The sequence below is a fragment of the Bos taurus genome, chromosome 2 (assembly GCF_002263795.3).
Source record: "Bos taurus isolate L1 Dominette 01449 registration number 42190680 breed Hereford chromosome 2, ARS-UCD2.0, whole genome shotgun sequence".
Taxonomy (NCBI): domain Eukaryota; kingdom Metazoa; phylum Chordata; class Mammalia; order Artiodactyla; family Bovidae; genus Bos; species Bos taurus.
Genome location: NC_037329.1, coordinates 1,153,713 through 1,178,980, shown reverse-complemented (window position 1 = coordinate 1,178,980; position 25,268 = coordinate 1,153,713). Strand labels below are relative to the sequence as shown.

The 25,268-nt window shown below is 42.0% G+C and overlaps 1 protein-coding gene across 1 annotated transcript in view; it reads left to right on the top strand.

Moving 5' to 3' along the window:
- Positions 1-3,654: 3,654 nt before the first annotated feature.
- Positions 3,655-25,268, top strand: part of CYFIP1 (cytoplasmic FMR1 interacting protein 1) — a 108,636-nt gene continuing 87,022 nt past the window's right edge. The window contains exon 1 of the mRNA NM_001205515.2: positions 3,655-3,727. The gene's annotated coding sequence lies outside the window, so the exon portion shown is untranslated. The remainder of the gene's footprint in view (positions 3,728-25,268) is intronic.

Genomic DNA, 25,268 nt, shown 5'->3' with positions numbered 1-25,268 from the left:
AGCAGCAGTGCCATGACAGTCCTGGCTTGACCATGTAGGGACAAGAAAACTTTTTTGCCCAACATGGAGAAGGAGCTAACGATGGAAGTTTGACATCTACTCAAGAATAAGGAAGAATGTGGTCTCCCTCCCTTACTTTCCTCTGATTATAAAACTGTAGCCCACTAAGTTCTCTGGGTGCAGCACCCTCTCGCTCATCTGCTTATAAGCCTCACAAGTCTCCAATTCTAAAATATCACTTCTTATCTACTACTTTGCCTCTCACTGAATTCTTTCTGTGCTGATACATAAAGAACTGGAACCCCTGGGAATCCCCTGAAATGACATCTAGAAGTTTTACAAACATTCAGTCTATAGCAGGGATTTTTCTTACTATTCTGTTCCATTGCTTTATTTGTGCATCAAGTCAATACTATACTATTCCTGTGGCTTTGTAAAACTGGTGTTGCTTCTTTCTTAAATGTTTTATAGAATTCACCAGTGGAGCTATACACCCTTGGAGATTTTCTTTATGGGATGGTTTTAAATTACAGATTCAATTGTTTTCTTCTACCAGTGCAGAAGGGATTGAATCCTCTCACATTGCAGATGGATTCTTTACCAGCTGAGCCACAAGGGAAGCCCAAGAATACTGGAGTGGGTAGCCTATCCCTTCTCCAGGAGATCTTCCGAACCCAGAAATGGAACCAGGGTCTCCTGCATTGCTGGCAGATTCTTTACCAACTGAGCTATTAGGGACCAAGTGAAGTCGCTCAGTCGTGTCCGACTCTTTGTGACCCCATGGACTGTAGCCTACCATGCTCCTCCATCCATGGGATTTTCCAGGCAAGATTACTGGAGTGGATTGCCATTTCCTTCTCCAGAGGATCTTCCCAACCCAGGGATCGAACCGGGGTCTCCTGCATTGTAGGCAGACGCTTTACCTTCTGAGCCACAGAAGGGAAGCTATTAGGGAAGCCCCTGTTAATCCCAAACTCCTGATTTATCCCTGTGGGGGCGGGGGTGGATATTCTTATTTGTTCATCTGTTTTCTAGTTTATTGACTTCTGTTCTTATCTTTATTATTTTTTTACTTATACTTTCTTTGAATTTAATTTGCTTCTGTTTTTCTAACTTTTCTGAGGTAGAAGTTAAGGTAATTGATTTTAAACTTTTCTTGTTTTTTACTATGTGTATTTGATATATTAACTTTCCTTCTGAGCATTCATTTAGCTGCATCTCACAAATTTTTATTTTTTTCATCATTATTTAGTTCAATATATTTTCCAATTTCCATTGTGATTTCTTTTTTGATCAAAAGAATATTCAGAAGTGTATTATTTAGTTATCTAATATTTGGGCATTAAAAAGTTATCTTGGACTTCTCTGGTGGTACAGTGGATAAGAATCCACCTGGCAATGCAGGGGGCATGGGTTTGATCCCTGGTCCGTGAAGATTCCACATGCCCCAGAGTAATAAAGCCCATGCACCACAACTACTGAGCCTACTCTAGAGCCAAGCTGCAAACACTGAGTTTGTGTGCTGCAGCCACTGAAGCCCAAGTGCCTAGAGCCCATGTTCCGCAACAAGAGAAGCCACTGCAATGAGAAGCCCATGAATTGCAAGGAAGGCCCAGCACAGCTAAAAAATAAAATAAATAAATAAAATATATTTTTAAGGTTTTATTTTTATTGCGTTATCGTTCAATTTCGTGATGGTCAGAGAAAGTTCTGTATGATATCAACACTTTGACATCTTCTGAGATTTGTTTTACTTCCTAAAATATACTTTGTGCATAATATTTGAAAATTTTAATCCTTCTCAGTAATTACCTTAAGGGTTCAGCATAAATATTTTGAACATCTGTCATCAAATACAACATATTTTGTGTTTTGTTTTGTGAGGCTTAAGGGTAAATCAGTCAACTGCTTTAAAATTTTTCTGTATCTGTACTTATTTTGGTGACTGCCTGTCACATCAAATCCTAAGAGAGGGGTGTTAAATCTCTAATTGTGAGTATCTGTATGCCTATTTCTTCTTCTGACTATCAATTTTTCACAGTTTATTTGGTGCATACACTCTAAAAATTGTCATTTTTTTTTTCTGAATTAATTGACCCATTTATCTTTACCCAGTGTCCCCTTTAATTTTTGGTCATGCTCCTTGTCTTTAGGTCTACTTTAATATTAATATAGTCACTGACTTTTTTGATTAGCATGGGCATGGTAGATGGTTTTTCATCTTTTAAAATTTCAACCTCTCTGTGTCCTCATATTTAAGGTATGTTTCTTTTAAACAGCCATGTATTTAGGCTCTGTTTTTATCCAATGTGACAAGTTCTTTGGAGTGTTTAGTTCATTTACGTTTAATGTAATTTTACTAATACAGTTGGATTTAAGTCTAACAGCTTGCTCTTTGTTACTTATGTGCTTTTTGCTCCTTCTTTGCTTTCTTCGATTTATATTTTAGCATTCCATTTAATTTCCTATCTTGGATTTTTTAATTGCTTATTTTTCATTAATTGCTCTAGGGGGTTACAGTATTTTTAAATAAATACACTATACCTTGAATATGTATTTCACCACTTCACTTTCAGTATAAAACAAACAAAAAACAGCCCTTGGGAATTTAACTTTGAGACTCAGCCCTGGGCTGAAAATGTGTGGACTAGCCGGGAACCAGAAAGTCACTCAAAACCCATGTTGGAGTGAGGGACCTCCAGGAGCTTCTAGAAAAAGTGGTCTCTGAATATTTAGACAACTGGTGGATTTTGGTTTAGTCAGGATTCATTTGCTGTAACTTTGCATCATCTAGAAGACAGCCAGGAGGTAATGAAACTTCTTGTGGTTTTCAAAGGCTAATGGCCTGATACCTGCTGCTCATCTTTATTGCTCTCCCTTACGACAGGTTGGGGAGGTGGTGGTGGTGATGGGGAGCGGCGGTAGTTTAGGGAAAAATTTCTCCCAAACATGCTTGTGACAAACTTACTCCACTTGGCCTCTCTCAAGATTTTGTTTGGGGGCTAGTTCGTCAGATTTCTGCTCTCAGCCATTCCCACAAATCTGCGCACGCCTTTGCTCCTGGCTCAGAGAGGACACGCGATCACTTCAGAGGCCAAACAGGATCGTTTTCTCCCGGTTGGCCGGGTTCTGGCAGCGAGTCCCAGTCGCACCCCGCACCTGGCCGCTTGCAGGATCCCGTCCGCGGCGCTCAGGTGTGAACGAGTACCTCCTCCTTGGTTGCGGGGCGCCAGGCCATCGCGCCTGGGTGTCCCCCTAAGTTCGTTCTGCGGCTCATCTCACTTGCTGCCCTTATCTCACTGAGGCCCGGGACAGGGTGCGCCCTCCGCGCTCTTTTTACGGCCCAAGCTGGGCGAGTCCCACTGGGAAGCCCCTCCCCCCCTCCCCCCTTTCCCGCGGTCCCAAGGACTAGCTGGGGTCTCCTAGGCCGGCAGGTGGCCCTCGAGGTTCCCTTCCCGGAGGAGCATTTTCGACAGCCAGAGGGGCCTGTGGCCCCCGGGGTCGAGGGAGGGAGCACAGCGCACAAGGGCTAGCCGACTGGCCGAGGGCCGGGGGTGGAGGGAGGAGCGCCAGGAGGAAGGGGCCGAGCCGGGAGAGCCCCCGCCCCGGGAGGAAGGGGAGGAGGCCGGGTGTTTCCTGGCGCATTCCCGGCCCGCCCGAGTGACTCACTCGGTTAGGAAACTCCCAGGGCCCGCCCGGGACCCCCAAGCAGCCGCCGCGGACCCAGGTGAGGAGCGCTGCAGCCCCCTTCCCGCCCCGCGCCCCCGTTGGGATCGCGGCCCGCCCTCGGAGCCTGGCCAGCCGGGAGCTGGGAGGTGGCGGTGTCGCACCGGGGCCCCTCAGGCAGCCGGGACTTGGACCTCCGCGGCGCCCCGGGCGGCGCGGCCTCCGGGATCACTCCGGCCTCGGAGTGGCGAAGCCATTCCCCAGCGCCCCTGGCCGCGACGGAGTTCCAATGGGGAGGGTCCATTGGGATTTTGCAGTTATTGTTTGAAAGTACCGAGCAGGCGGTTTGTACTGAGGTCGCGCTTTGTGCCCCTCTCTGAGGGGAGGAGAGACTGACCAAGCGAGACCATTTTGCAGATTCTTGGAGAGAGGAGTTTGGGGCTTTGTTAAGGAGCCCGGATTGTTACGTGGGCAGTGCGGTTCAACACAGCCAGATTGAGTTGTATATTTTAAGCCTCAAATGCGTGCTCCTAATTCGCAGCCCTTAGTGGGTGGGAGAATAATTTGGAAATGGGGTTTAAGAAGCGCTTTCTAAGCCGAGAGAGGCGTCCGGAGCACGTCCACCCTAGCGTTATGTCTGAACGGCCGGATGGCGATTGCTTATGAAGCCGGGTGTTGGACGGTCTACGCTGCTGTGGGAGTCCGAGACTTGGGAGTTTCCTTTTCCAGGAGTAGAGAGAGGGTGCTGTGCGCCGCGCCGCTCAGTTGTTTTGTCAGAGCTTGGTGAGTTGGGTGGTATTTCTTGGCCGTTGTCAACGTGATTCCGTCAATGACCCGTGATTGAAGCAGCAGCGTTCTCGGTGTTGTAGCTCAGGTTGCTTGCTTGACAATTCACCAGCAGCTCTAGCGGCTCCGGGCTCGTGCAGGAAAATCCTGCTCGGCCGCTCGGGCGCTCGGCCTGTGAAGCCGCGCGCCGGTGCCTGCCGTCTCTTCTTCCTGAAGGCCTTCAGTGGTTTTTCGAGTAAAGCGCAGATCTACCCGTGCTGAGCCTGAAGAAAATAATCAAGTTTTAAATGAATGTGGGCCACGGCAAGTTTGCATTTGTGGGAATTCACTTAGGAAGATGGTGCCAAACACTGTCTTCACGCAGCGGCGTCTCTATGCCAGAGGTGAACAGGGAAATGTGGAAAACATTTCCGGTATTAAAACATACATTTGTATGCTCATACGTCCCTCAAAGAAAAGTTACTCGCCAAGTGTTTTTGTGTGTTTATTTAAATTTATTTTAAGTTGACATGTAGTAATATTGACTTTATGATAAACAGTCTGAATTTTAACAAATGCTTAAGTGTCTGGTGACTTATAACCACAGTCAAGATACAGAGCAGTTTTATCACCCCCTAAACTCCTTTCTGTCCTTTTGTAGGCAACTCCATTTTCCACTCCTGACCCTTGATCTGTTCTCCATTCCTACAGTTTTGCTTTTTACAGAATGTCATATGTGGTTTTTGAGTTTGGTTATTTCACTCAGCATAATGCATTTGCGATTCATCCGTACTCTAGTTTGTCCCTGAGGGGTAAAGACATTAAAGTTTAAAACGTGTGCCTCTAGGATACAACCTGAGCTATTCAAATAACACTTTTAATTCATGAGAAGAATTACAACACTTAAGCTTATTAAAAAGTCAAACAGTGCTCCACTACATATACTAAAAGTGCAATTCCCTAAGTCTCTCTTAGTATGTAGCCTTTTCTGTGCATAGGTTTTATTTTTGTGTATGTTCTTTTTCTGACAGCAAGATTATATTGCATGTATTGTACCTTTTCACTTAATGTTCTTGGATTATTTAAAGATCTTGGAAATATTAACATGTTGGCATATATATTATATTGGCATATATACTATATACACACACAGATAGTCTTCATTCCTTTTAATGACTATAGTATAGTGCTTTATGGTTAGATGTATGATCATTTATTTAATCAGCCCCTAGTTAACTGACATTAGTTTGCATTTGTCACCATCATATTCTGGGAAAGATTGAGGGCAGGAGGAGAAGGGGATGACAGAGGATGAGATGATTGGATGGCATCGCTGACTTGATGGACATGATGAGTTTGAGCAAGCTCTGGGAGTTGATGGACAGGGAAGCCTGGCGTGCTGCAGTCCATGGGGTCACAAAGAGTCAGACATGACTGAACAACTGAACTGAACTACCATATTCAGTGCTTGTGTCTATATCTTTATGTATATACTCAGATTTATCATTCTGGAAGTGAATGAGGGTTTAAATAAAAGCTAATGTATCTTTTAAGTTGGCTTAAAACTCAGCATTCAGAAAACTAAGATCATGGCATCTGGTCCCATCACTTCATGGCTAATAGATGGAGGGAAAATTGGAAACAGTGGCAGATTTTCTTTTCTTGGGCTCCAAAATCACTTAAGATGGTGACTGCAGCCATGAAATTAAAAGACGCTTGCTCCTTGGAAGAAAAACTATGACAAACCTGGACAGAGTATTTAAAAAAAAAAAGCAGAGATATCACTTTGCTGACAGAAGCAAAGCTGTGGTTTTTCCAGTAGTCATGTACAGTTGTGAGAACTGGACCATAAAGAAGGCTGAGCACTGAAGAACTGATGCTTTTGAAATGTGCTGGAGAAGACTCTTGAGTGTCCCTTGAACAGCAAGGAGACCAGACCAGTCAGTCCTAAAGGAAATCAATCCTGATACTCGTTGGAAGGACTGATGCTGAAATTGAAGCTCCAGTACTTTGGCCACCTGATGTAAAGAGCCTACTGATTGGAAAAGACTGATGTTGGGAAAGATTGAGGGCAGGAGGAGAAGGGGACAACAGAGGATGAGATGGTTGGATGGCATTATTGACTCACTGGACATGAGTTTGAGCAAACTCTGGGAGATAGTGAAGGACAGGGCAGCCTGGCATGCTTCAGTCCATGGGATCACAGAGAGTCGAACATGATTTAGCGACTGAACAACAGCAACATTTCTTGAGTACTTACTTTGCTTCAGTGTTGTTTTGTGTGCGTGCATGTTAAGGCACTTCTGTCACATCTGACTCTTTGCAACCCATGGACTGTAGCCTGCCAGGCTCCTCTGTCCATGGAATTGTCCAGGTAAGAATACTGGAGTGGGTTGCCACTTCCTTTCCAACCCAGGAATGGAACCCGTGTTTCTTACGTCTTTTGCATTGGCAGGCGGGTTCTTTACCTCTAGCGCCATCTGGGAAGCCCCAGCATTGTTGTAGGCCAGGATTACTTTTCCTGTAAAGGTCCAATAGTGATTATGTCCAGCTTTGCAGGTCATATGGTTTCTGTCACAGCCTCCCCAGTTTCACTCCTGTAGCATGAAGTCAGCATGGACAATTTGTAATGAATGATTGTGGCTGTATTTCAGTAAAACTTTACTTATGGAACAAACCGTAGGCTGTAGTTGGCTAACTCTTGAGTACTTTGTGAAAGTGAAGTCGCTCAGTCGTGTCCAACTCTTAGCGACCCCATGGACTGCAGCCTACCAGGCTCCTCTGTCCATGGGATTTGCCATGCAAGAGTACTGGAGTGGGGTGCCATCTCCATACCAACTATTCTCACAACCCTCAAAGATGGGTGCAATTATTATTCTCACTTTATGGATGAGGAAAATGACAAAGAGGTTAAGTGTGTGCCTGTTAAATGTCTGGGGACTTCTCTGGTGGTCCAGTGGCTGACTCCTCGCTCCCAATGCAGGGGCCCAGGGTTCGATCCCTGGTCAGGAAACTAGATCCTATATACTTCAACTAAGAGTTCACATGCCACAACTATTAATAAGACCCAACACAGCCAAATAAATAAATAAATAATTTTTTTTTAAAGTTAGCATGCCTGATAAGAGCCAGACTTTGAATCGAGCCTTCTGACTAGTAAGTTAAAAACTAGAAAGAAGCTGCCAAAGATGCTTTCTCCAAAATATTAGACCTTGGGACCTGACCCTCATACACTTACTGAATCACTCACCTATGATTTTTTGAAGGCACTGTGCTTGCTCAGGTATCACTCCAGGATCACTGCCTCTACTCCTCTGTTGGGCCAGTGTTCCTTCAACCCCTCTCAGTGTGTGACAGTCTTGTGTCTTGGCTTTTGATCTGTGTTTTAATACTACTAGTTTATAGAGGGGTCACCTCAGTCAGTGCCTGGGACTTTGGCAAATGAGATCAAGTTGGGTCCTGGCAAAGCTACTATATATGTCTGCTATAATATGATCACCTGAGCCCTGATAGGTATGTTGGTTGGACTACCTTTGACCATTTTTCTTCTTTGGTAACATGGAAAAAGCACCTATTAGATTGTTACGAAATCAAAGGAGATAGTATATATAGGAATGTATTGTTAATATTCATACTTTGGCTTCTAAAGCTTTTATATATCTTGTCCTACCTAGGTCTTCATAATTTTTGCAACCAAAGGAATAGAGCATGGATTAATAACATATATATAATAATTAAAAAACTTTATTTTAGACAGGGCAATAAGATCAGAAAAATAAATAAAAGGCAGATTGGAATGAGAAAATTGTCCCTTTTTGCAGATGGTATTATCGACATAGAAAATCCAAGAAATCTATGAAAAAACTATCAGAATTAGTATGTGAAGTTAATAAGGTCACAAAATACAGTTAACACATGTAAGTTAGTCTTATTTCTATATACCAACAGTGTGCAATTAGAAAGTAAAATGTTTAAAAATAACCATTTTCAGCAGCTTCAAAAAATCAAATACTTAGATATAAATTTTAATAAAACACATACAGGATCAATAAGCTGAAAACTGCAAAATGCTAATGAATGAATTAAAGATCATGTAAATAAATGAAGAGGCATGTATGGGCATGAGTTGAAATACTCAACATAGTAAAGTTGTCACTTCCCTCCAAGTTGATCTATAGGTTTAACACAATTCCAGTAAAATATTGCAGGAAAAAAATATCTCAACTTTATATTGAGGTACAATGTACATACCGTAAAATTACCTCCTTTAAGTGTGCAGTGATTTTTAGTAGATTTATGGAGTTGAACAGCACCATCATAACATACATATCACTCCAAAAAGGTTGCTCATGACCTTTTACAGTTAATCTCCATTCCTAGCCCCTATTCCTGCTAATCACTAATTTGCTTTCTTTTATAGATCTGCCATTTCTGGACATTTAATATAAATGAAAGTGTACAATTTGTGTTCTTTATGTGTAACTTTCTTCACTTAGCATAATGTTTTTGGAGTTTATTTCTGGTCTAGTATGTACCAGCATTTCATTCCTTTTTTGTTGCTTTGTATTCCATTGAATGGATATATTACATTTTGTTTAACCATTCATTAAGTTCATTTTTTTTTTTTGCCTGTTATGAATAACTGCTGCTATGAAGACTCATGTTCAAGTCTTTATGCAGGCCTATGTTATAATATCTTTTTGATAGAAATCTAGAAGTGTTCTTGCTGGGTCATAAGATACTTTTGTTTAATTATTAGAAGTCACAGCAGATTGTTTTTATAGATAAAAGACAAACTGACTCTAACATTTCTATGAAGGGGGAAATAAACTGCAGTAGCTGAAAAAATGTTTAAAAAAATAAATTGGGGAGATATTGTCCGATTTTTTTTTTTTACTATAATAAAATATAAGTAGCCTAAAATTTACTGTTTTAATCATTTTAAATGTACAGTTTAGTAACATTAGGTACATTTACATGGTTGTACAGCCATCACCACCATCCATCCCCTAAACTCTGTCTTCATCCTAAATTGAACCTCTGCACTTACTTATTTATTTTATTGAAGTATAGTTATTTACAATGTTTCTGATATACAAAGTGATTCCATCTTTTAAAAGATGGAATCACTTTTTTTGTGTGGAATCATGTATATGTATATACATATATATATACACACATACATGTGTGTACATACATATGCAGGTCTATTTTTTTTTTAGATTTTTCAATTGATAAAGATTATTATAAGATGTTTAATATATTTCCCTGTGCTATACAGTAGGTCCTTGTTTATTTTATATCTAGTAATGTGTATCTGTTCATCTCAAATTCCTAATTTCTCTCTTCCCCCCTTACCCTTTAGTAACCATAAGTTTGTTTTCTACGTCTTTACCCATTTAAATACTAACTCCATTTTCTCATTCCTCTAGCTCCTAGTAGCAACCATTCTACTTCCTGTCTATGAACTTGACTATTCCAGACACCAATTAAGCACTGCTCTGGCTTACTATAACTATGAACATTGGTATATGTTATTGAGATGCTGTTTTCAGTTCTTTTGGTTACATACCCAGAACTGGTATTGCTGGGTTATGTGGTAATTAAATGTTTAATTTCTTTGAACACTTGTCATATTATTTTCCTTCGCAGCTTTGCCAGCATTTCTGTGTACCAGCAATGCACAAGGATTCCAATTTCTTCACATCCTCTCCAACACTTGTTATTTTCCTTTTTTAAAAAAATAATATCCACTTTGCTGCTACTGCTAAGTTGCTTCAGTCGTGTCCAACTCTGTGCGACTCCATAGACAGCAGCCCACTAGGCTCCTCTGTCCCTGGGATTCTTCAGGCAAGAATACTGGAGTGGGTTGCCATTTCCTTCTCCAATGCATGAAAGTGAAAAGTGAAAGTGAAGTCCCTCAGTCGTGCCTGACTCTTAGCGACCCCATGGACTGCCGCCTACCAGGCTCCTCCGCCCATGGGATTTTCCAGGCAAGAGTACTGGAGTGGGGTGCCATCGCCTTCTCCGAATATCCACCTTAATGGTCATGAAATAGTGTCTCATTCCAGTTTTGATTTGCATTTCCCTAACAATTAATGGTGTTGAGTATCTCTTCATGTATTTATTTTCCATTTGCATATCTTCTTTAGAGAAATATCTGTTCAAATCCTTTGTCCATTTTTTAATCATGTTGTTACTTTTTTTTCATGTTGAGTTGTAGGAGTTCCTTATATATTTTGGATAGCAGTCCCTTGTCAGATACATGATTTGCAAATATTTTCTCCCATTCTGTAGGTCTTTTAACTTTCTTGATAGTGTCCTTGCTGCACAAAAATTTAAAATTTTCATGTCTAGTCTAGTTTTATCTACTTTTTCTTTTGTTGCTAGTGCTTTTGGTGTCATATCCAAGAAATCATTGCCAAATTGAGTGTCATGAAGCTTTTCTTATATGTTTTTTTCTTAAAGTTTTAAAATTTTTGTTCTTCTGTGTAGGTGTTTTGTTCATTTGAGTTAATTTTTGTATATAGTGTGAGGTGATGGTCCAGTTTAATTCTTTTGCATGTGGATATCCAGTTTTTCCAGCACAATTTGTTCAAAACAGTCTTGGGCTTCCTTGGTGGCTCAGTGGTAAAGAATTCTCCTGCCAGTGGAGGAGACATGGATTCGATCCCAGGTCCAGGAAGGTCCCACATGCTGCAGAGCAGCTAAGCCCATGTGGCACAACTATTTAGCCTGTGCCCTAGAGCCCATGGGAGCCGCAACTACTGACCGCACGTGCTGCAGCTGTTGAAGCCTGCACGCTCTAGAGCCCCTGTTCCACAACAAGAGAAGTCACAGCAATGAGAATCCCTCCCACCACAACTAGAGAATTGACTCATTTTCTGTAACTAGAGAAGAATTCTGTGCAGCAGCGAAGACCCAGCACCGCCAAAAATTAAAAAAAAGAAAAGAGAAGGTCCTTTTTTCAGTGAATGGTCTTGACACCCTTGTTGAAAATCATTTGATCATATACACAAGCAAGGGTTTATTTCTGGGCTGTTTATTCAGTTTCATTGGTCAATGTGTCAGTCTTTATGCCAGTATCACAGTTTTGATTATTATAACTTTATGGTAAGTTTTGAAATCAGTAAAAGACTTTCAGGTTTGCTGTCCTCTATCAAAATTTGTTTTGGCTATTCTGGGGTTTTTTTGAGATTCCATATTATTTTAAGATGAGTTTTTCTATTGCAAAAAAAAAAAATGCTGTTAGAATTTTGATGGGGATTACATTGAATTTCCTGGAGAAGGAAATGGGAACTCACTCCAGTATTCTTGCCTGGAGAATCCCATGGATGGAGTACACTACACAGTCCACAGGGTAGCAAAGAGTCGGACACGACTGAGCGACTTAACTAACATTGAATTTGAGGATAGCTTGGGTTATAGTGACATCTTTTTTTTTTTTTTTCGGTTGCTCCATGCTGCTTGGAGGATCTTAGTTCCCCAAACCAGGGATCAAACCCAAGTCCCTGTCAGGGAGAACAAGGACTCCCAACCTCTGGGCCACCAGGGAATTTTGTATATTGTTATCTCAACAGTATTAAGTCTTCCAGTTCATGAACATGGAATATCTTTCCATTTATTTGTGTCTTTAATTTATTTAATCAGTGTTTTGTAATTTTTAGTGTATGAATCACTCACCTCCGTAGTTAAATTTATTCTTAAATTTATTTTCTTTTTGATGCTATTGTAAATGGAATTGTTTTCTTAATATTCTTTTTGGAACATTTATTGCTAATGTATAGACATGCAGCTGATTTTTATGTGTTGCTTTTGTATCCTGTAGCTTTGCTGAGTTAATCTATTAGCTCTTACAGGTTTTTTGTGAAATCTTCTGTGAAATCTCTACATAGAAGATCATGTTCTCTGTGGTTTCATATATTCCAAAGTTCTGTTGTTAGTTGAATAGGTTTATAGTTGTTACATCTCTCTGATGGAGTGACTATTCTATTATAATGTTTCTAGTAACAATTTTCTGTTTCAAGTCTATACGTCTAATATTAATATAGCTGCTCTGACCACTTTTGGTTTCTCTTTGCATGGTATATCTTTTTCCATCCTTTTGATTTCATCTCCTTGTGTCTTTGAATTTAAAATTTGTCTTTCATGGGTAGCATTCCCAAGTGGTGCAGTGGTAAAGAATCCGCCTGCCAATGCAAGAAATGCAAGAAACATGGGTTTGATCCCTGGGTTGGGAAGATCCCCTGGAGAAGAAAATGGCAATCCACTCCAGTATTCTTGCCTGGAGAGTTCCATGGACAGAGGAGCCTGGCGGGCTGTAAGCCATGGGGTCACAAAGAGTCAGATGCGACTGAGCAGCAGCAGGTGGCGTATACTTGGTTCATGGTTTTTTTTTTTTTCCCCATTCTATCATTGTCTGCCTTTTGATTGTCTACTCCATTTTCACTTAATGCAGATACTTATATCTTAGGATTTACATATGCTGTTTTGTTATTTGTTCTCTGTATATCTTATATCTGGAGACCCTTTGGCCATAGTGAGGAGCTTAGACACAGCAGCTGTGTAGGAGCCAGTAGAGAACCTAGCACCGTGAATGGCCTGAGTTCAGGCTACCTAATAAGACTCTAGTATTCTGGCTTGGAGAATTCCAGGGACTGTATAGTCCATGGGGTCACAAAGAGTCAGACACGACTGAGAGACTTAAAAAAAAAAAAAGATTCCAGAGCACTCTGGGGGTAAGATTTGCATTTATATGAATTTTTTGTGTTAAAGGCCTCTCAGAACTTGGTCTTAAGAATACAGGGATGTATTTTTTTACATTTGTGTTGGTTTGAGCCTGGTGTAACTTGTGCTGTTGAGCATTCATTTACGCACTCCACCCCGCCAAACTTCGTCATGACTGCCTTACTTTCATGCAAGACTGTGGAGACAGAACCCACAAGCCAGACCTTGAACTGTGGCATTCAGATTTTTTAATTGTGAATAAGACAAATGGACAGTGATAGTTACTGTGACTTGAAACAAGCATATTTGTGCTTTGTATTTATATCTCAGAACTGGACTAGCCAAGGTTGTCAGGTCCTGTTCTTTACTCTCTTTTGGGGGAGTTTTGCTCCATGGGAGAGAAAAACCAGTGCTTAGAGAGCAGTGAGTTCCATCTTGGAACTTGATTTGATAACCAGAATTTTATGTCCTGAGCTAGCATGGTTATTCCTTGTGCCCATTTGTCCTGACTAGGAGAGTGGAGGTGTGCGATGCTTCATCTTTGAAGATATTCACAGAAGAAGATACTTTGCTGTGAAGAACCGCACAGGCCCAGGTCAGAAGTGGTGATGAGGATTTACATTATATTTAAATCCCTACCTAAAGCTTGAGTTACTCAAGCTGTTCCATGTTAAAGAGTTTTCTTCTTTTCCCACAAATCCTGCCTGGAAGAACCAGTCTCCACAAAACCAACTAGCATTACAACCACCTGGACTCTTGACTCATTGGGGTTGTCTGTCCCAGGGGTCGTGGAATAACTAAGTGTGTTAAATCAAGCAGACTTGTGCATGTGCATGATATTTTCATATTCTGAAGTCAGTTTTGCTTCTGCCCTGGAGACCACATTCCTAAGAGTTTTGTACATGGCAGCTGTGTTTCTTCCTTTGCTTTAATTGGGGTGGGGGTGTTTGTATGAGTCAGGATTCTCCATAGAAACAGAGCCATAGGGTATATGGAAAGATTGATTTTAAGGATTTGACTCACATGATTGTGGAGGTTGGCAATTCTGAATTCGGAGAGTAGGCAGGCTGAGACTCCGGGAGAGTTGATGTTACAGCTCAAGTCCAAAGGTCCTCTGAAGGCAGAATTCCTTCCTCTTTGGAGAATCTCATTTTCTTCTTTTAAGGTCATCAGCTGTTTGGATGAGGCCCACCCATGTTATGGAGGGTCACCTGCTTTACTCCAAGTCTGCGTATTTAAATGTAAATCACACCTAAGAAATAGCTGCACAGCAACATCTAGACTGATGTTTGACCAAAAACCGTATTGTACCTAGAACTCGTCATAGGGAATAGTTTTTACTTTGTATTTTAAGTTTGCACTTTATTTGGCTGCGCTGCGTCTTAGTTGCCAGTGGGTTTTAGTTGCGGCACATGGAATCTTTGCAGAGTCTTAGCCACTGGACTACCAGGAAAGTCCCTGTAATTTTCGTTTCAGACAGTTGCCTCCTCCTGCAAAGATTGACTTCAAGGTAAGCACCATGCAAAGGGTGGGAGGGGAGGGGGACGGTCCTTGCCGTCTGGAACTGCCCGCTGAGGGAGGGAAAAACCACCACTGCCCACCCTTCCTCCACTGGGAATGTGTCACTGACCAACGTTGCACACAAGCTCTGAGAGGCTCGGACAGACACCAGCGGTGGACAGAGAAGGGTTAGTCCTCTCTGGGAAGCCTCTGCCAGGATGGCCAAGGTCTGGGGCAGCTCCCTTGGAAGGCGTGACTTCCTGCCCTGCGCTTGTGAGTGTCCCTGAACCGTTTTTGAATGTGCTTTTAAGGAGCTCTGTACCTCAGGAGCTCGTGTTGCAGTTTAGAGTGACTGGGGACTGTGTCCTGCAGCAGTCCCGCTGGCTCTGCCAGAGGGCCCTGCCCCTTCTCGAGGCCTCTGTCCTTGGCATGTGGGTGGCCACATTCTCACCATGTTTTCACATGGCCTTCCCTCTGTGCCTGTCTGTGTCCTGATCTCCCCTTCTTATAAAAGACACCAGTCACATTGCGTTAGGACCCACCCTATAACCTCATTTTGCTTTAATTGCGTCTGTAAAGACCCATCTCCAAATACAGTCAGTCTGAGGTATGAAGAGTTAGGACTTGAAAGGGGAACAGCCCTTTCAAGTTCAGGGCTCAAAGCAGTTCAACCCCAAGCAGCTCATTTAATTACAGTGATGGAGTGTCTATGAGCCTCGGGAGCCATTGGCTCCTGCAAGGATCTGGCAAGGAGGCGGAGGCAGATGTGTTGCTATCAGGGAGACTTTGTTCCTCTTTGTGAGGCAAAATTACAGGCACTCCAGCATTTTATTCTGTCACTTCGAAGGATTACATGGTATACTCTTACGCTGGAGACTGCTACCCTAAGACGGCCTCAGAACTGGCTGGTTCCCTCCTGATTGCAGCCCCTCACTGTTTCCCAGCCTTTAGCCCCTGCAGCTGGCAGCTCCCAGGAAGGGGTGGGTAGGGAGCAGCCACCCATCGTGCTGTCGCCCTGGCCACACTTTCTCTTAAGTGTGGGCAAGAGACTCCAACCTCAGAATCAAGAGGTGTATGTGGGTGCATGCCTGGTCACCCAGCTCACCTAGTCAGGGCAAGGTGTGAGAGTTGGCATTTGCACCGGGTCTCCCTGGCAATTATCGTCTCTTTTAGTTCCAGCCAGTTCGTGCCCTAGTTCCCTAAGCATCCTGGGGTACTGGGCAGGAGGAGCCCACTTCCAGGGTTTTATGGTGCTCTGAATAAGGTACAGACAGACATCATATAATTGCTCTTTGCTTTATTGCACTTCTCAGATAGTGTATTTTTTACAAATGGAAAGTTTGTGGTGATCCTACACAAAGCAAATCTGTTGGTGCCATTTTTCCTTCAGCATTTGCTTACTTCATGTGTTTGTGTCACATTTTGGCAGTTCTTGCAATATTTTAAACTTTTAAATTATTTTTATATTTGTTAGGTTGATCTGTGATCAGTGATCTTTTAAAAAAATTTTATTTATTTATTTTGGCCACGCAGCATGTGATATCTTAGTTCCCTAACCCGGGATCCAACCTGCGCCCCCTGCATTGGAAGTGCACTGGACCACCGGGAAAGTTGCTATGATCAATGATTTTTGACGTTATGATTATGCTGTGTTATGTTATTATTGCTGCAGGCTCAGATAGTGGTTATCTTTTTTAGCAGTAACATATTTTGAAATTAAGGTATATACTTTGTCTTTACTTTTTGAAGAGAGACAACCATTATGTAGTCTCTCAATACTAAGATTCTGAGCTGCTTTTACATTACCACAATGGCATGCTTTTAAAAATACATTTCTAGCACCCTCATTATTTCCCCTCCAGTATTGTCTTCTAATACACTTGGTTGACATTCCTATGGGACTGGTGGCCTGTCCCTTCTGCTATCACAGGGGAACCCTATACATTATTTCCAACTCACAAGTAAAACTAAAGTACAGTGAATTTCTGGTCTTAGTAAGTATTGTTGTCAAAAATACAGTCTTGAATTTCTTGTGCACAAGGTTAAATAAAAATATTCTACTGTTTTACTTAAAAGTATGGTCAAGTTAGAATGGTGGCAAAAGAGGTATGGGACATTTGAGGCAGGGCAGCGTGAGTCAGTCACATTCAGCATGTTTGTGTATCAGCCACTATTATTTAGACCAAGTCTGTACATTAGTTTTGGGCTTCCCAGGTGGCTCAGTGGTAAAAGAATCTGCCTACCAATGCAGGAACCGCAGGAGACATGGGTTTGATCCCTGGATGGGGAAGATCCTCTGGAAGAGAAATGACAACCCACTCCAGTATTCTTGCCAGGATAATCCCATGGACAGAGGTGCCTGGTGGGCTATAGTCCATGGGGTCTTAAAAAGAGTTGGACACAACTGAGCACCCACATACATTATTTTTAAAAAAATAATGCTATCACACACTTAATAGGCTACAGTATAGTGTAAACATAACTTTAGATGCTCTGGGAAACCGAAAACATTGTGTGACTCCCTTTATTGCAGTATCTGCTTTATTGTGATGGTCTGGAACTGAACTTGCAATATCTCCCGAGATATACGGGAAAAGAAGATGTAGACAATTAGAACTATACAGGAAGGAACTTTAAATAAGGTGGCCTCAGGGCCCAGTGGCTACAGGCAGAGCCCTAGCTGCTACATGACCTGCAGGGATGAAGCAGTGATTGCACATTCTAGCTCAGTCTGAAACCTGTAATCTCACATGTATGTATATTAAACTGTTCGTTGAAGGCAATTCCTTAATGTGCAGAGGCATGGAATAGTATTATGAACTCTCAATAGTGGTCTGAGCTCTGCTGTAACCCCTGCCCCACACTGTGCTGTTGTGAAGGAAGTCCCAGAAGCAGCATCTTATCTCGGTCATAAGCATTTTGGTACATATCTCAGAGTTTTGCTGCTGTTTTTCTGGGCCAGAAGTGGAAATGGTTTTCTACTTTTAGGATCTCTTGCTATTTTGTATAAGCTGGTTTCTTCAGATTGTAAAAATCTGGGAAGTGTCAAATTTTAAGTAATTGAAGCTAAACATTTGGAGTGTATATATATTTTAAACAAAGCCCACTACTCTGCAGTTGCACTACTCTGAAACACTTGATTATAGAATGAAAATAATCACTGCTGAGGGCTGAATTGCCTGAGGATGTGTGGTCCTCAGCTCAGATTTCCGTTGGATCAGAAGCTTTCTTCAAGAGTGCGGGACTCTGGGCAGACAACAGGGATTTCCAAGGCAGATACTTGGACTGGGAAGATGTGTTTTACTCTGAAGAGATGACTTTACATGTGGACATCACCAGATGGTCAATACCAAAATCAGATTATATTCTTTGCAGCCCAAGATGGAGAAGGTCTATACAGTCAGCAAAAACAAGACTTGGAGCTGATTGTGGCTCAGATCTTGAACCCTTATTGCAAAATTCAGATTTAAATTGAAGAAAGTAAGGAAAACCACTAGACCATTCAGGTATGACCTAAATTAAATCCCTTACGATTATACAGTGAAAGTGACAAATGGTTTCAAGGGATTAGATCTGATAGACAGAGTGCCTGAAGAACTATGGACGGAGGTTTGTGACATAGTACAGGAGACAGTGATTAAAATCATCCCCCCAAAAAATAAAAAAAATAAAAATAAAATCATCCCCAAGAAAAAGAAATGCAAAAAGGCAAAATGGTTTCTGAGGAGGCATTACAAATGGCTGAGAAAAGAAGAGAAGCTAAAGGCAAAGGAGAAAAGGAAAGATATATCCATCTGAATGCAGAGTTCCAAAGAATATCAAGTAGAGAAAAGAAAGCTTTCCTAAGTGATCAATGCTAAGAAATAGAGGAAAACAATAGAATGTGAAAGACTAGAGATCTCTTAAAAAAATTAGAAATACCAAGGGAACATTTTCTGCAAAGATGGGCACAATAAAGGACAGAAATGGTATGGACCTAACAGAAGCAGAAGATGTTAAGAAGAGGTGGCAAGAATACACAGAAGCACTATCCAAAAAATATCTTAATGACCCAGATAACCACGATGGTGTGATCACTCACCTAGAGCCAGACATCCTGGAATGTGAAGTCAAGTGGGCCTTAGGAAGCATCACTACAAACAAAGCTAGTGGAGGTGATGGAATTCCAGTTGGGTTATTTCAGATCCTAAAAGATGATGCTGTTTAAGTGCCGCACTCAATATGCCAGCAATTTTGGAAAATTCAGCAGTGGCCACAGGACTGGAAAAGGTCAGTTTTCATTCCAATCCCAAAGAAGGGCAATGCCAAAGGATGTTCAAACTACCACACAATTGCACTCATCTCACATGCTAGCAAAGTAATGCTCAAAATTCTCCAAGCCAGGCTTCAACAGTACGTGAACTTCCAGATGTTCAAGCTGGGTTTAGAAAGGGCAGAGGAACCAGAGATCAAATTGCCAACATCCGTTGGATCATAGAAAAAACAAAGAGAATTCCAGAAAAACATCAACTTCTGCTTTATTGACTATGCCAAAGCCTTTGACTGTGTGGATCACAACAAACTGTGGGAAATTCTTCAAGAGATGAGAATACCAGACCACCTTACCTGCCTCTTGAGAAGTCTGTATGCAGGTCAAGAAGCAACAGTTTGAATCCAGACATGGAACAACAGACTGGTTCCAAAGTGGGAAAGGAGTACAACAATGCTATATATTGTCACCCTGCTTATTTAAATTATATGTAGAGTATATTATGGGAAATGCCAGGCTAGATGAAGCACAAGCCGAAATCAAGATTGCTGGGAGAAATACCAATAACCTCAGATATGCAGATGACACCACCCTTATGGCAGAAAGTGAAGAGGAACTAAAGAGCCTCTTGATAAAAGTGAAAGAGGAAAGTGAAAAAGCTGGCTTAAAACAACGTTCAGGAAACTAAGATCATGGCATCTGGTCCCATCACTTCCTCCAAATAGATAGGGAAACAATGGAAACAGTGACAGACTTTATTTCTTTGGGCTTTAAAATCACTGCAGATGGTGACTGCAGCCATGAAATTAAAAGACGCTTGCTCCTTGGAAGAAAAGCTATGACCAACCTAGGCAGCATATTAAGAAGCAGAGACATTACTTTGCCAACAAAGATCCGTCTAGTCAAGGCTATGGTTTTTCCAGTGGTCACGTATGGATGTGTGAGTTGGACTATAAAGAACGCTGAGCGCCGAAGAATTGTTTGCTTTTAAACTGTGGTGTTGGAGAAGACTCTTGAGAGCCTCTTGGACTGCAATGAGATCAAACCAGTCAACCCCAAAGGAAATCAGTCCTGAATTTTCATTAGAAGGACTGATGCTGGAGCTCCAATACTTTGGCCACCTGATGCTGCAAAAGATTGAAGGCAGAATGAGAAAGAGACGACAGAGGATGAGATGGTTGGATGGCGTCACCAGCTTGATGGACATGAGTTTGAGGAAGCTCCTGGGAGTTGGTGATGGACAGGGAAGCCTGACGTGCTGCAGTCTAATGGATTCCAAAGAGTTGGACATGACTGAGCAACTGAACTGAACTGTGTTCAAATGTATAACCTGCTTTGGGTCACAGCAGTGAGGAGTCACTCTGCAGGTGTTTTCAACATTTTTCATTCTCTTTCCTTTACGTTCACAAGAAATTTTCAGAGGGATATTCCATTTTTTACTGTTCTAAAATAAATTCACACTTACAAAAATTGCAAAAATAAAAATACCTCAATACCTGAGTGTGTTTCCTCAGGGTAAGGATATTCTTTTGCAAACCCACAGAACAATTACCAACTCTGGCCCTTTATAGAAAAAGTTTACTGATCCTGTCCTAGAGAACCCATTGCACGTATTAGTGTGCAGGAATTTTCTTCACAGTTTACCGTAACAAAGACCCTGTTTAGGGAACCTCAGGAGACGGCACCCAGATCGATTCGTTCATTCAGTGAAATAGTGTATATCTGTCCAAACAGTGGTTCAGAGCAGTATGTGACAGTGTGTGGATCCTTTTAGTAATAGTGAAGAAAATAAATCAGACAGTTAGAACAGCATGATACTCTTTTGTAAAGACTGAATTTTAAAAGTACTTTTCTGAGAATATATATAGGTGAAGTGCAGCTTATATACACAAAAAAGCAGGGGCTTTATGCCCAGGTGAGATTTGCTGTATATAACAGTCAGGACCCTAGCTTTTGTTGTGGATGGTGATTCACCTGTCTTTATGCCCTCATTTTAACATAACGAAGTGAGAGTGGGCCAGAGTCTAGGAACTGTTTCTCTGAATCTCAGTGTTACTTTCAAGTTAAATCTTTGAGATTACCGGCTGTCTCCGAAATGTTTCTCAGATGGGCAACTGTTTGACGTCTGACAGAGGTCAGCAGTTTGCTCAAGTAGGGACTGTGAGTTAGAAACTGCTTCATTCCCTAATGGCATCATGGGGCTGGTAGAGTTCTTCCTACTTGATAAATTTGTAAGTGAAAGATTCCAAAGGGAAAAGGCTGAAAAGTGGATAATGGTAAAAATATTTTAAACTGAGTTTTCAAAGAAAAAAGTAAGTGACTTAAGAAGGCAAGTAGTCTGACTGGGAAACATTTTTGTAGCAACTTTCACACAGTTTTAATGTCTCTAGTATCAGAGGTAGAGGTATAGTGAGTACTTGCCATTGATGAGGAAAATAGTGAGGTTTCAAAGGACAAAAATAACAAGAAAACAAACTGGCAAGTCACAGAAGAAAAAAAAAATGGGTTACCCTGTAAAAATTTGTTCAAATTCCTTCATAGGAATAAAAGTAATACAAATTCAAAGAACGTTTATTTTATTTTTTTAATATTCCAGTTTTTAGTATTTATTTCTATTTTTAAATTTTTATTGGAGTGTAGTTGATTTATAATGTTGTGTCAGTTTCAGGTATACAGCAAAGTGAGTCAGTTACACAGGGACATATATCTCCTCTTTTTTCTGCATTCTTTTCCCCTGTAGGCTGTTAGAGTGTGCTGTGCAGCAGCGGGGGCTTATTTATCATCTGTTCTGTATATAAGCACATTTAGATGCGGCTCCACTTCAGTTCAGTTCAGTTCAGTTCAGTCGCTCAGTTGTGTCCGACTCTTTGCGACCCCATGAATCATAGCACGCTAGGCCTCTCTGTCCATCACCAACTCCCAGAGTTCACTGAGACTCATGTCCATCGAGTCAGTGATGCCATCCAGCCATCTCATCCTCTGTCATCCCCTTCTCCTCCTGCCCCCAATCCCTCCCAGCATCAGAGTCTTTTCCAGTGAGTCAACTCTTCACATGAGGTGGCCAGAGTACTGGAGTTTCAGCTTTAGCATCATTCCTTCCAAAGAAATCCTAGGGCTGATCTCCTTCAGAATGGACCGGTTGGATCTCCTTGCAGTCCAAGGGACTCTCAAGAGTCTTCTCCAACACCCCAGTTCAAAAGCATCAATTCTTCAGCGCTCAGCCTTCTTCACAGTTCAACTTTCACATCCATACATGACCACTGGAAAAACCATAGCCTTGACTAGACGAACCTTTATTGGCAAAGTAATGTCTCTGCTTTTGAATATGCTATCTAGGTTGGACATAGCTTTCCTTCCAAGGAGTAAGTGTCTTTTAATTTCATGGCTGCAGTCACCATCTGCAGTGGTTTTGGAGCCCCCAAAAGTAAAGTCTGACACTGTTTCCACTGTTTGCCCATCTATTTCCCATGAAGTGATAGGACCAGATGCCATGATCTTCGTTTTCTGAATGTTGAGCTTTAAGCCAACTTTTTCACTCCCCACTTTCACTTTCATCAAGAGGCTTTTGAGTTCCTCTTCACTTTCTGCCATAAGGGTGGTGTCATCTGCATATCTGAGGTTATTGATATTTCTCCTGGCAATCTTGATTCCAGCTTGTGCTTCTTCCAGTCCAGCGTTTCTCATGATATACTCTGCATGTAAGTTAAATAAGCAGGGTGACAATATTACAGCCTTGACGAACTCCTTTTCCTATTTGGAACCAGTCTGTTGTTCCATGTCCAGTTCTAACTGTTGCTTACTGGCCTGCATACAGACTTCTCAAGAGGGAGGTCAGGTGGTCTGGTATTCCCATCTCTTTCGGAATTTCCCACGGTTCATTGTGATCCACACAGTCAAAGGCTTTGGCATAGTCAATAAAGCAGAAATCGATGTTTTTCTGGAACTCTCTTGCTTTTTCGATGATCCAGCGGATGTTGGCAATTTGATCTCTGGTTCCTCTGCCTTTTCTAAAACCAACTTTAACATCAGGAAGTTCACAGTTCACATATTGCTGAAGCCTGTCTTGGAGAATTTTGAGCGTTACTTACTAATGTGTGAGATGAGTGCAATTGTGCGGTAGTTTGAGCATTCTTTGGCATTGCCTTTCTTTGGGATTGGAATGAAAACTGCCCTTTTCCAGTTCTCTGGCCACTGCTGAGTTTTCCAAATTTGCTGGCATATTGAGTGCAGCACTTTCACAGCATCATCTTTCAGGATTTGGAATAGCTTAACTGGAATTCCATCACCTCCACTAGCTTTGTTCGTAGTGATACTTTCTAAGGCCCACTTGACTTCACATTCCAGGATATCTGGCTCTAGGTCAGTGATGACACCATCATGATACCTGGGTCGTGAAGATCTTTTTTGTACAGTTCTTCTGTGTATTCTTGCCACCTCTTCTTGATATCTTCTGCTTCTGTTAGGTCCATACCATTTCTGTCCTTTATTTGGCTCCACTTAGTAAACTGTAAACATGAAAGTGATCCCTGGATGCTGTCCATGCTGGTATCTTCGGGACCCTGTGCGGGTCCTCACCTGAATCCACCTGCAGCTTTTAAAAATTGAGAAATAATTGACATGCAGCATTATATTAGTTTCAGGGATACACTATAATGATTTGAAATTTGTATCTATTGTGAAATGATCACCACAGTAGGTCTAGTTAACATGTATTACCTTTACAGTCACAAAAAATTTTTTTTCTTGTGATGAGAACTTTAAAGAATCTATTTTCTTAGCAACCTTCAAATAACACAATACAGTATTATTAACTACAGTCACCACGCTATACATTACATCTGCATGACTTGTTTGTTTATTTTTGTAGCTAGAGGTTTGTAGCTTCTGACCCCCTTACCCAGTTGTCCCACTCCATACCTCTGGCCACCACCAATCTATTATCTACCTGTGAGCTTTGTTTTCTTTTTAAGATTCCACATGCAAGTAAGATCATAGGGTGTCTTTCTCTAACTTGTCACTTAGCATCACATATATCTTGGCTACTGTCAACAATACTACAGTGAACATGGGGTACAGATATCTTTTTTTGTTGTCTGTGCTGGGCCTCAGTTGTGGCATATGGAATCTAGTTTTCTGACCAGGGATCGAAGTCCGGCACGCTGCACTGGGAGCGCAGAGTCTTAGTCACTGGACCACCAGGGAAGTCCCGATAGTAGTGATTTTGTTTCCTTTGGATAAATGGCCAAAAGTAGGATTGATGGATCATCTCCTGCAGCTTTGAAGACAGACATTCACGGGATTTAAGAATCCCCTCTTGGAAGAAGGGGATATATGTATGCTGCTGCTGCTTCTGCCAAGTCGCTTCAGTCGTGTCCGACTCTGTGCGACCCCATAGACGGCAGCCCACCAGGCTCCGCCGTCCCTGAGATTCTCCAGGCAAGAACACTGGAGTGGGTTGCCATTTCCTTCTCCAATGCATGAAAGTGAAAAGTGAAAGTGAAGTCGCTCAGTTGTGTCCGACTCTTCATGACCCCATGGACTGCAGCCCACCAGGCTCCTCTGTCCATGGGATTTTCCAGGCAAGAGTACTGGAGTGGGTTGCCAATGCCTTCTCCAGGATATATGTATACCTATGGCTAATTCATGTTGATGTATGCCAGAAACCAACACAATATTATAAAGCAATTATCGTTCAATTTAAAAAAAAACAAGAATCGCCTCTTGGGGTGTGCTGCCAAGAAAGTCATCTGAAAACACAGACACCCCTTGGTATCCACCAAAGGTTGATTCCGGAAACTTCTGTGGATACTGAAACACACAGATGCTTAAGTCATGTATATAAAATAAAAGTTGTACCATGAATACAGTCAGTCCTCTGTATCCCCAGGTTTTGCATCTGTGGATATGGAGGACTGATTATACTGGACTTTTCTGCCCAGATGTGGTCATCTTAGACTTTTATCTAGAAGGTAAAAATCTGTTATTAATAAAATGGCTCACATGAAGGGAAAGTTCAGAAGTACTACTGGGTCAGAGTTCTTGGGGAGCATTTATGGGGTTGTGTGAGCAAGGTTGAGCCACCTTCCAGTGTGGAGGGATGGCTGGAGCCTGGATAGGAAGCATCTAGGTCCACATTTGTGGGGCAAGCCTGCCCTGTGGTAAGTGCGGATGTCCCTGCACCTGGCAGGTGGGCCCTCAGGATGGTTGCCAGGCTTGTGGCGGGCTCTCTCTCCTTTCGGGGAGCCTCCAGCCTGGTTGGAAGTTTGGTGGCACCTCTATGGTGTGACCACCCCCAGTGCCAGAGACTGCCGAGCTTGACTCCAGCCTAGAAAGAACATGCTGAGTTGCTTCTGGCATCTTC